The sequence below is a fragment of the Mus pahari genome, chromosome 17, assembly GCF_900095145.1.
Source record: "Mus pahari chromosome 17, PAHARI_EIJ_v1.1, whole genome shotgun sequence".
NCBI classification, from domain to species: Eukaryota; Metazoa; Chordata; class Mammalia; order Rodentia; family Muridae; genus Mus; species Mus pahari.
The window spans coordinates 47,737,601-47,747,969 of record NC_034606.1 but is presented as its reverse complement, the minus strand read 5'-3'; the positions used below and the strand labels follow the sequence as shown (position 1 = coordinate 47,747,969).

At 47.4% G+C, this 10,369-nt stretch overlaps 1 pseudogene; it reads left to right on the top strand.

Moving 5' to 3' along the window:
* Window positions 1-1,470: 1,470 nt before the first annotated feature.
* LOC110334532 overlaps window positions 1,471-10,369 on the top strand; it is a 9,504-nt pseudogene continuing 605 nt past the window's right edge.

Below are 10,369 nucleotides of genomic sequence, written 5' to 3'. Positions count from 1 at the left end.
CCCTACTGCACTGGGGCCAGTACCCTGTCAGCACCACTGCTTCTCTTTGATACTGTTATGTAAGACACAAACAGGGAGAGATCTGCCTGAGTCTCTCAGTGACCTGAGCAAGTTGTCACCCTAATCCCCTTTCTGACCATGATCACAGCTAGTTTCCTGACTCCTATGCAGTTTTCCTTTCAGGCTAGGTTTGGGCTCAAGAAAGACCTTTCCTTGTCCCTGCCCCAACCTATGGTGACATTCTAGGGAACTGGTATGGGCAGGACCAAGGATCATGGACAGGTGGAGGGAGGAGGATTAGAGGCTTCAGGCCAGAAATCACCATGGAGTCACCCATAGGTTCCAGTGACACAGAGGTGGTCAGTGCAGGAGAGGAAAGAGGATGCATGGTCAGAAGAGAGGAGACCCATGTATAGTCTTAGCTAGGGGCTGTATGCTGTGGTCTTTGCTGAGCCCCTGCCTAACTTCTGCCACATTGAAGATGCAGCAGAGAGAACCTGTCTGGATTCTACTAGAACTTCCGAGCCTCTGATCTTCAGAGGTTTGGATGCAGCAAGAACAGGAACTGAGCCTTCACTGACCCTAGTTAATAGTGAGTTGCCATGTGCTGTGACTAGCCTGACCACAGGCCTCTGACCTGAAGAGAAATCTGTCTTACCTATGTCCACGTGGAAGACTGTTGCCAGGAGACTTTGAATGACCAATAAATGAAGGGTGAATAAGAGACAGAGGCAAGCAAGTGACAAATCCCTGAACCAACTTGATGCCCCCCCCCCCAAGATTCTCAGACCATTTTTCAGCTTCCATAGACTGGGTCTGAGAAATCTCATTCTATTTTTATTGCTTGCTGGTCAACTGGATGACCATAGACCTGTACTGAAAATGTCACATGCTCCTGCTGCATTCCCTCACTGGCCCTCACTGACCCATAAGAACTCTAGCTGAATTCCCCGATTGTCATTTCCTTGCTCCTGGGGGCTCCAGCCTCTTTCCATCAACTGCAGTAAACAGCCTCTCACTGCACACACCCACCCACAGAGACCATTGACTGGGTCCCACCCAGTCACCATTCATGTTCGGCCGACAAAATGTTCCATGAAGAAATAGGAGGTCTCATTCCTCTCTGAGGCAATATTCTCAGCCCCTCCCCCCAAAAAAAGTTTTGCAAGTTTAGCATACAAGATGTTTGTTTGCGCTCAATAATCAGATCATCGATCTCGAAGGAGAGGTCTACAGGTCATGTACCTACATGCTTAGCCAAGCATGCTCAGCTCCTGGTAAGGACTGAACATCACTGCCCCACCCCCCTACAGGGAGCCAAACAAAACACAGGATTGGGCCTGGAGGCAGAGGACAAAGGGCAACCCTGGCACTCTTTTATATGGTGACAGGATTCAAGCTTGGGGCTTCCTGATCCTAGGTGTTTTATTGGGTGTTTTTCATTTGTCTTTGGACATCAGTGGGGCTGTGATGGGGCTGCTGACTGGGACTGGACTGCTGCAGGTGCCCATATTCACAGTCATCTTCATATTGGTGGTGTATCTGATGCGCTGGCCCTAGAGCTATACTTCCCGCTACCTACCTGGCCCTGTGCCATGTCCTGTGCTGGGTAACCTGCTCCAGGTGGACCTACATGCCATGCCATGCAGCTTATGCAAAGTGAGTGACTTAGTGGTGGATGGTATCTGAGGTTATAGCACTGCAGCAACGCATAGTGGAGGTCGTCTAGGTCAAAAGATTGGGGGTCAAAGTCTAGGAAGTGAAGCAGGATGTAACAACAGGGTTCAGGCTGGTTTCAACAGGGCAGCAGCCATAGAGATCCCAAGTCCCTTATGATCCTGTCAAAGATAAGGTCTTACTATGGTTCCAAGTCTAGTGCACCGTGTCAGTTAGGACACTGAGTGAACAGAGGGGGTGTGACTGAATCTCTTGCTGCTCTGTGCTCTCTGCCCTCCCTAACCGTCTCGAGGCATCAGAGTTTCTTCATGTGTGATGAAATGCTAAGGGGACCCAGGACAGTTTTCTGACTTTTGCCAGGTCACAGCTGGTATGTCACATCTACTGTGACATCTTTGCTGAACTTAAAACATAAGATGCCATAGTGGAAGGCATTCTCAGGCTGGGGAATGTAGCTCAGTGAAGAGCATTTTCCCAGAAAATATGAGATCTAAAGTTCAGTAACATGCAAGACAACCCCCCCACACACACATAAACACAAGCACAGACACATGCATACATACCATCACAAACATGCATGGGGATGCACACCAACATGTTCACACACACACTGGAACCCACATGTGCACACTCAACACCTAGTTCATGTTTTCTCAGTGAGCCTGGTTGCATGATCTTTGGGGACCTCCACTTCTTATGTTCTTTGTCCCATCACTTCAGCTTCAAAACTGCTATGGTGATATGTTCAGCCTGAACATGGTCTGAAAGCCTGTAGTCTTGATCAAGGGACTGAAGTTGGTGCGGGAAGTGTTGGTGACCTGTGGAGGAGACACTGCTCACCACCCTTAAATAGCCATCTTTCATAACATAGGCTGTGGGTCAAAAGAGCTAAAGGCAAAATGCAGTGTTGGGGCAAAGATGGGATCATACCAGACATGTGGGACACTGAGCAGAGGAAGGTCAGGGGATGATGCAGGTGGTAATGGAGATAAGGATTCCAAAAAAAACCCCAAAGTCACTGAAATCAAGTCAGGAGCCTCCTTAGCATGCTTGAGGGTGGTAGAGAAGTGTTTTGGGGGAAGGGTAAGGTTATGGGGGACACTGATCCCAGAGGGAAGAAAAATGAAGGGAAGAGACTGCAGCACAACAGAGTATCTTTGGACACATAAAGACATATCTACAGGTATGAGTCTTACACCTTGTGGGTTGGAGTGGCAAGAGCAGAGCTGATTCTCTGTGTCCACCCTGTGCAACTTCAGCATGGGCAAGAAATCTCTGGGTGACTGAGGAGGCTGGCCACCTTTGTGATGCCTTCACTGCCCAGGTTGTTGGGTGGTATGTGTGGTCTGCAAGTGGGGACAATGAGATAGCAACAATATCCTGAATTTTACTTGCATTTCCACTCCCAGGGAGTCCCCTTAATCCTTACACCCTCCTGGACAAAACCTTGTGTAATGTGGTTGCATCTCTCATTTATGCCCATCGATTTGAGTACGGAGATGCTGACATTATCAAGATGCTAAAAGTATTGAAAGAAAACATGGGAGAGAAAATTGGCTTGATCCTTTGTATAAGAGACTCAAAGGCAACCTGCAGATCCACGTCTGTGATGTCCATGTTCCAAGAGGAGACTTTACACATGGGATTTAAAAAGGAGGCATCTAGAAGTGTCCACCGAAGGAATAGGAGTCTGAAGTTTGGCACGCCTGCAACAATGGGAAGGGAGAAGTGGAACAAGGTCAGGCCTTCTAGAAGGTGAGAACCTGGGCCTCTGGACACATGGAAACCACCAACACCTATGAGATTTACACCAAGGTACTGATAGAGGCTGAAGGCATGAACTTACAAGGAGTCAGTGATGGGTGGGAACAAATAGGGCCTGTGTCCATCATGGAAGAAGCTGGAAACTAAGACTGGCTAAGATCAACACTAATCCTATGTACCCAGGAACCTGAGAAATGGTGAATGGGTAAGAAGCTTGTCAGGCAAGTAGAGTGCTTGAATTTCATATCTCAACTCATGTAGTAATGTGAGAACTGGCTCTGAATGTTTATCCCAGACCTCAACATCTTTGTTGTGGCAATAGCTCTCCTCACATGATATATACATGAATAGACATTGGAATAATTATTACTAGAAATCTTATTTACTCAACTCGTTAAAGACAGCAGGAAGGCCTACCATATTCTATGGCTGTTACAGGTTCTGAACACATTCCCAATTCTCCTACGCATCCTAGGGTTGGCTGACAAAGTCTTCCCTGGGCAAAAGACATCCTCACCATGGTGGATAAGCTGGTGACTGAGCACAAGAGGACCTGGGACTGTGAACAGCCACATCAAGAACTGACTGATGCCTTTCTGGGTGAAATGGAGAGGGTGAGAGCCTATGAGATCTGGTGTCCATTGTGCTGTGACTAACCCAGTGACCCTGAAGTATAACCACCTGAAATCACTGAGAGGGTATTATGGGGCACTCCAGTCTCTACACTGAGTTTGCTGTCCTTCTGTGTCCTAGGCAAAGGGGAACTCAGAGAGTGGCTTCAATGATGCAAATCTATGTCTGGTTGTCCTTGACCCATTTGGTGGCGGGATTGTGATCAATCCAGTCACTCTGACCTAGGCCCTCCTGCTCATGATCCTGCATCCGGATATGCAGAGTACACCTGACTGGTGCTGGGAAGAATGGAAGAGGGTAGAGGCCCACTCCTAAGATTACTTGGGATACTTGTGCATTCCAGCAATGGTTAATCCAGACTCCGGTAAGGACAATGGCCACCTTTCTCCCATGGACTCAACTCTTAACAGAGAGGTAGTGAAGAGACAAGGGGGAACTGCCAGGAGCACCTTAACTGAAGTGATCCTGCCCTTCCAGGAAGAGTACAGCAGGAAATCCATGAGGTCATAGTGCATGTGTGGTGACCAAATTGTGGTTACAGTTGTGCTCCATGAGGTCATAGTGCATGTGTGGTGACCAAAGATGGCAAACCAGGCCCACGTGTCCTACTCCAATGCTGTCATACATGAGATTCAGTGCTATGCAGACATTATCCCAATACATTTGTCAGACAAGACTTCTCTTGACATCTAAGTACAGGGTTTCCTTATCCCTAAGATAGGCCTGGGACCCTCCAAATTTTACCATCTAGCTAGTGGTAAGAGCTGCCCAGTTAAGGAGGAATGGAATTTAGACTACTCCATTCTCAACTCCACAGTACCAACTTCCCCTGGGTGAGTATGGGAATAGAATCAATAGTAAGAACTGTACCCTAGGAACCCCAGCTAGAAAGGCAAGCAAGGTAAAAATATGGCAGGAGTTGTTGTACCAGACACTACCTACAAATACAAATGATAGCGTGTGTACATCTGCCACCCATCACATAGTCCTGAGAACTATGAAACGTCTCAGACTGAGTTTACATGATAGCATGTAGGGTGTGAATTAGAGGTTGTGCCTGTGAAATTGGTGACTAGGGTCTAGGCAGCCTCACCCCTGCCTGTGTTCAAGCCATCTGCCTCCTGCCAGGGGACAACAATCATCCCCAAGCTGTCCTCTGTGATTTGTTCATAAAAAATAAGAATATGTTCTATGTGAGGTATGGGTGTAGGGTATATCTTAATGGGCCCATTCCAAGGCATCGCTTCCCCCTAAGGGACCATCCACATGACGGTATAGTATAGACTAGAGTTTACTTAGGGCATGGGGAGGGGAATTAAGAGGGTAGTAGAGGCAGAGAAAGGCAGTAAGAGAGAGAGTAGAGAAGCAGAGGCCAGCCACGAGGAAGTGGGGGTGGGTGAGGGGATAGACCAGGAGCAAGAAAGCAACGGCAAGAGGGCAAGAGAGCAAGAGGGAGGAGGGGGCAAAAGTGGATCAGCCCTACCTGGCTGTTGCCAGGTAACTCTTTGTTGGAGCATACTTGGCTGTTTCCAGGTGACTGTGGGGTGGAGTTTAGACAGACTGCTAACATTCCCATATTTTGTTTAATTAAAAAAAAAGAACGAAATAGAAAACTGTGGTGGTAGGAATAGGATCGTAGTGATATCTGGCTACTTCATGCTGGCATTGGGGCGACGTGTCTCTAGGGAACCTAGAAGAATGGGTATGGGGGATGTTTGTCCAATCATAGGAGAGTTGACTGTTTCCTGCTGTCCATGGTCTGTTTAACCCTCTGAGGATAGGTCAGAAGGAATAGATCCAGCAGAATAGTGTGTCTATGAGAGGAGATTGGAGAATCTGAAGGTTGCTTCTCTGAAGCTGTCCTAGATGTAGTAAGCGCCTGGACTTGACAAGATGCTAAAACACATTATTATAGGTAGAGAATAAAATTATATATATTTGGGAGAAAGAAATTTTTTTTCTTAAGATGTACATTTAAATCTCACCCTCTGGAATAGGTAGTAAGTGGGACCTTTAGGCAGATGTTCTTATCTGGATGGAGTCTATTGTATCCATGAGAAGTAAATCTGAGTGACTTTCCTGTAGCTTATTAGATTACAAAAGACAAAACAACATGAGTTAACAACATGAACAGTCTTTAAAAATGACAGAGTCCATTAGCCAACAGTTCCCTGTGGTCTCCATGGCAACTTGGGCAGTCAGTTTGTCTTTCAAGCATAGAAGAGGCAGGGCTTTTTCTCTGTGGAATGGATACATGTGACATGAGAAATGGCTTAGCTTGATTTAGATGAGTCATTTGACTCAGTGTATCTGGTTTTGTCCACTGTGTTTCTCAGTGATTATTATATCACAAACCAGGCAGTACCTGTAGCTTTGTCCAAATCTTCTAAGACCTCATGGGGTAATCTGTTAAAGGTGCGGGGGATTCTGTCTTTCATAAACTTAATAATTAGCAAACTTCTGATGAGATTGTAATTGGTTATAATTGAATAGAGCACATCATAATTTGATGGCAGTAGTAGAAATCATCATTATCTATAATGACAGGATAGGAATGAACATCTTAAGTAACTTTGGCACGTTGCGTAAGTAGAGAAAAACATATTTTTGCATTAGTAAAGAAACATTTGGCTAGGACCAGTGTAAGAAAGCTGACAGCAGTGGCATAAAAAAGATCATGGTGACAGAAAGTGAGTTTGTCCAGGCAGGCTCAGGCCTGTGACATGAACTTAAGCATGCAGGCTGTGAGAACAGGCCAGGGGTGTGGCAGCATGGATAGGTAAATTCTTGGACATAGGGAACCTCTTTCTGTTTGCCAGACCACAGGCAGTATGTATGAAGATCCCTTAAAATAATTGGATCTATCCCTGAGAGCACTGAAAACTAAATTTCACTGAACAAAAGATAACCCACACATTTTCTTTAGGAATACTCTACTGATTAGAAACAAGTCATTATTTNCAGACTGTCTTCTTAAGTATTCAATCATAAATCATCACTTGGAATTAAATGTTTTAAGACTACTGGTTAGATCTCCATAGCTTTCTCTGCAATGTGTTTCCAGTGTTTGGCACAGCACTAAGCATTAAGCAGACGATCCATATGTAGCTGTGTAATGACTGAACTCATGAATAAATGATGTTGGTGGAGAAAAAAAAAATAATTGGATCTAGTTTGCCATTAAGTGGCCATTTGGAGCCATCATCTAGTGGGTACTGAATCTAGACTTTATTGCAGAGATGTACTAGTTTTGATGCCCTCAAGTCAGGCATTATTTTCAGAGATTTGAGATTTTCCCAGGAGACATCCCAGTGGGGTCCCTGGGGATATGATTGAAGATAATTTATCACCCATTGGGTGATAAGGATGTTACTGAACTATTCATACCAGAGCCCTGAGAACGTACAGCCAGGCTAGATGTTCAGGTCATCATGTGAACATCCAGGGGCTCAGCAAAGTCCCAGACTTGCCAAAAGGTTGTTTAACTTAGATCTAGGAATTTCTGAACAGCTTTAAGAGCCTGAGGGGTTATGAACGGCTTGAGAGAAGGGAAGTCACCCAGGGGTCTAAATCTTATCTTGTACATCAGCTGGAGGCCAGTCATAGGACTGGGGCATTGAAATTTGTGTGTTTAAGGGTTTTTTTTTTACCATCTGGTAGTAGGAAACATCAAACTGCATGGTTGGTGTGGACCCATCCGACTGTGTAACCCACATGGCAGAGGCTATCCCCACATGGTAGACCTTGGTGGGCATCAGCAGCTCCTGTGGTATAAGTCTATGAGTTCCACAGTGGCCAGTGGGTGGTGGTGGTTCTGCAGTGGGGCCTTGGCAAGTCTGGGACATTGAGTGCCCCTTCCCCACTGCCTCCTGCCAGGTCCTGATGAGCTCACTATGGGTGGGGCAGCGCTGTAGTCTGTGGGACAGGTCAGCACCACTGTGCAATGGTGGCTGAGGCTGTGGCTATGGTAATGAATAGAGTGTGCTTACTTTGACTGGGTGTGGGGTGAGACTTCCTACTAGCAGTTGGAAGCCGCAGCCCAATGCTTCCAGCTGTCCAAGTCCACGGTGGGTGGGGGAAAGGAAGCACCCAAAGTAGGATATTTTGCATCCCAGCAATGTGCGCTTTATTCTCATGGTGTGCAGCACTGCTAGCACTTACTTTATGAGTCTCAGGCAGAGAGGGACACACACACACACACACACACACACACACACACACACACAGGGGGTGGGGAAGGGGCTCCCTCTCATGCACGGCAAAGTGGCCTCTCAGACAAGGAGAAAGCTTTTTTTCTTGTTGCTGCAGTGGGACATCTAAAAGCAACTACAATAGTGGACAAACAGGCAGAGCCCAGTGGCAGCTTTGGTGGGTGCCAGCCAGTAGTCGAGTGCGTGGGAAAGTAAGTCTCATAAACAGAACCCCTGGCAGGATGTAAGGGATGGAACCAGACCCACTTTTTCCTCGGTGAACCACAGATGAATGCAAGATGGGGGAAAGCAGTAAACAGAGTCCCTGACAGGGGGCAGGACCAGACCCCCTTCTTCAGGTGGGGAGCCAGCTGAATCAATAGCAGCCACACTGGGAGCCAGCAAATGAGGGAGGAGGGAGGGTAAAGTCAGTGGACTCTATGGGTCACGAGCGAGAAACTGTCAGTTCAGTGGCCATGTAGAGATATTGGTTTCTGTTTACTGTGAATTAGACCAAGACTTCCCAGTAAGTGTACAAGGCAGCGAAGACTGACCCATGACTGAGACACGTGGGTCTGGGAGCTGAAGCTTGGAGCCAGTGCTCCTGAGCCCCAGATAGCAGTTTATCCAGGCCTGGCCTGGGATTCTCAGCCTTGAGAAAGAAAGTGTCTCAAAAGGAGAAGGGGATCTCACCCAAGGGAAGAAATTCTAGAACGAAGGTCAGTGAAAGGCTGAATCTCTCCCATCCTCAAGGATAGCACAGGGGTAGCTCTGAGCTCAAGAACTCTTCCCTAGGACCATGGCTACTCTGACCAGTGGGGAATGGGGCCTTACCAGTTCTGGGCTAGTGAGCTTGGATCAGGTGGGATGAAATACTGTAGAGGTTATAAATCTGAGTGATGATACCATATGCTGTGTTTATAAAAAAGATAGAGAATATGTTCTATGGGAGTGTGGTGAGGAATGGGGAAAGGGATGTCTCAGTGGGCCTGTAGGGAAATGGGCAAGGGGGAATAAAGGGAGTGGGAGAAGACCTGCGTCCCACCAGAGTTCCAGTGCTCTGGGCATGTGGGCAAGGGAGGACTACAGCAAACTTTCCATGTGGCCCCTGGTGGGTGTCTGGATGTGGGAAGCAATGGACCCAGCCCACCGTGGTTGAACAAGGGGCAGTCCAAGGTCTGTGGGTCTCACATGGGCCAGAGATAACAGGTTCTCAGTCTTGGGCATTCCAGACACTACTGGATACTGTGGAAGAGCTGAGAACAAAGTGGAAGTCCTGGGGGATGTTCTGTCATCCCTGGGGTAGAAGGGAAAAGAGGGCAGTGAGAGAGGGGTCACTGGGTGGTTCCCACTCAGGCAAGAGTCTTTGGTCTGATCCATGGCTGGAACCCAGGAAGGCATTCCTGTGGGAGGTTAGACATGGCTCTTTGGGGGAAAGCCTATCCCATCGTTCAAGTATGGCAGGCCTTGATGAGCAGAGACAGTCTATGGTTTTAGAGCTTTATTGTAGAAAGGCAGAAAGAAAGAGAGAAGGTAGAAAGAGAGAGTCTGGCCATGGTCACATGGAGAGAAGGGGGAAGGGAGAGAGAGAAGGAGGGCTAGAGATGAGAGTAAGAAAGGTGAGAGCTTAAAGAGAGCAAGGAGGGGCCAAGCAGATCCTTTTATAGTGGGCGGGGCTACCTTGTTGCCAGGAAACTGTGGGGAGGAGCATACCTGACTATTGTCAGGTAACTGTGGGGGTGGAGTCTAGTCAGAATGCCAGGAGCTTAGGGCTTTGTCTGCATAACTGATAGTCACAGAATTATGGAGTTGGGGGCTCTGTGGTATCAGGCACCTGGCTCTGGGAACATGGCTCACTGACACATCCCTTGTAGAATTTTCTATTGGGTCTCCAGAGCAAGCCTTGTTCAACCAAAACAGGCTGCCTCTCACGGCCCCACATGGGCCCATGCCAAGGCATCCCTTCCCTCTGAGGGGCCATCTACACGATGGTATAGTATAGAACAGAGCTTATTCAGGGCATGGGGAGGGGAGTTAAGAGGGTAGTAGAGGAAGAGAAAGGGAGAGAGAGAGAGAGAGAGAGAGAGAGAGAGAGAGAGAGAGAG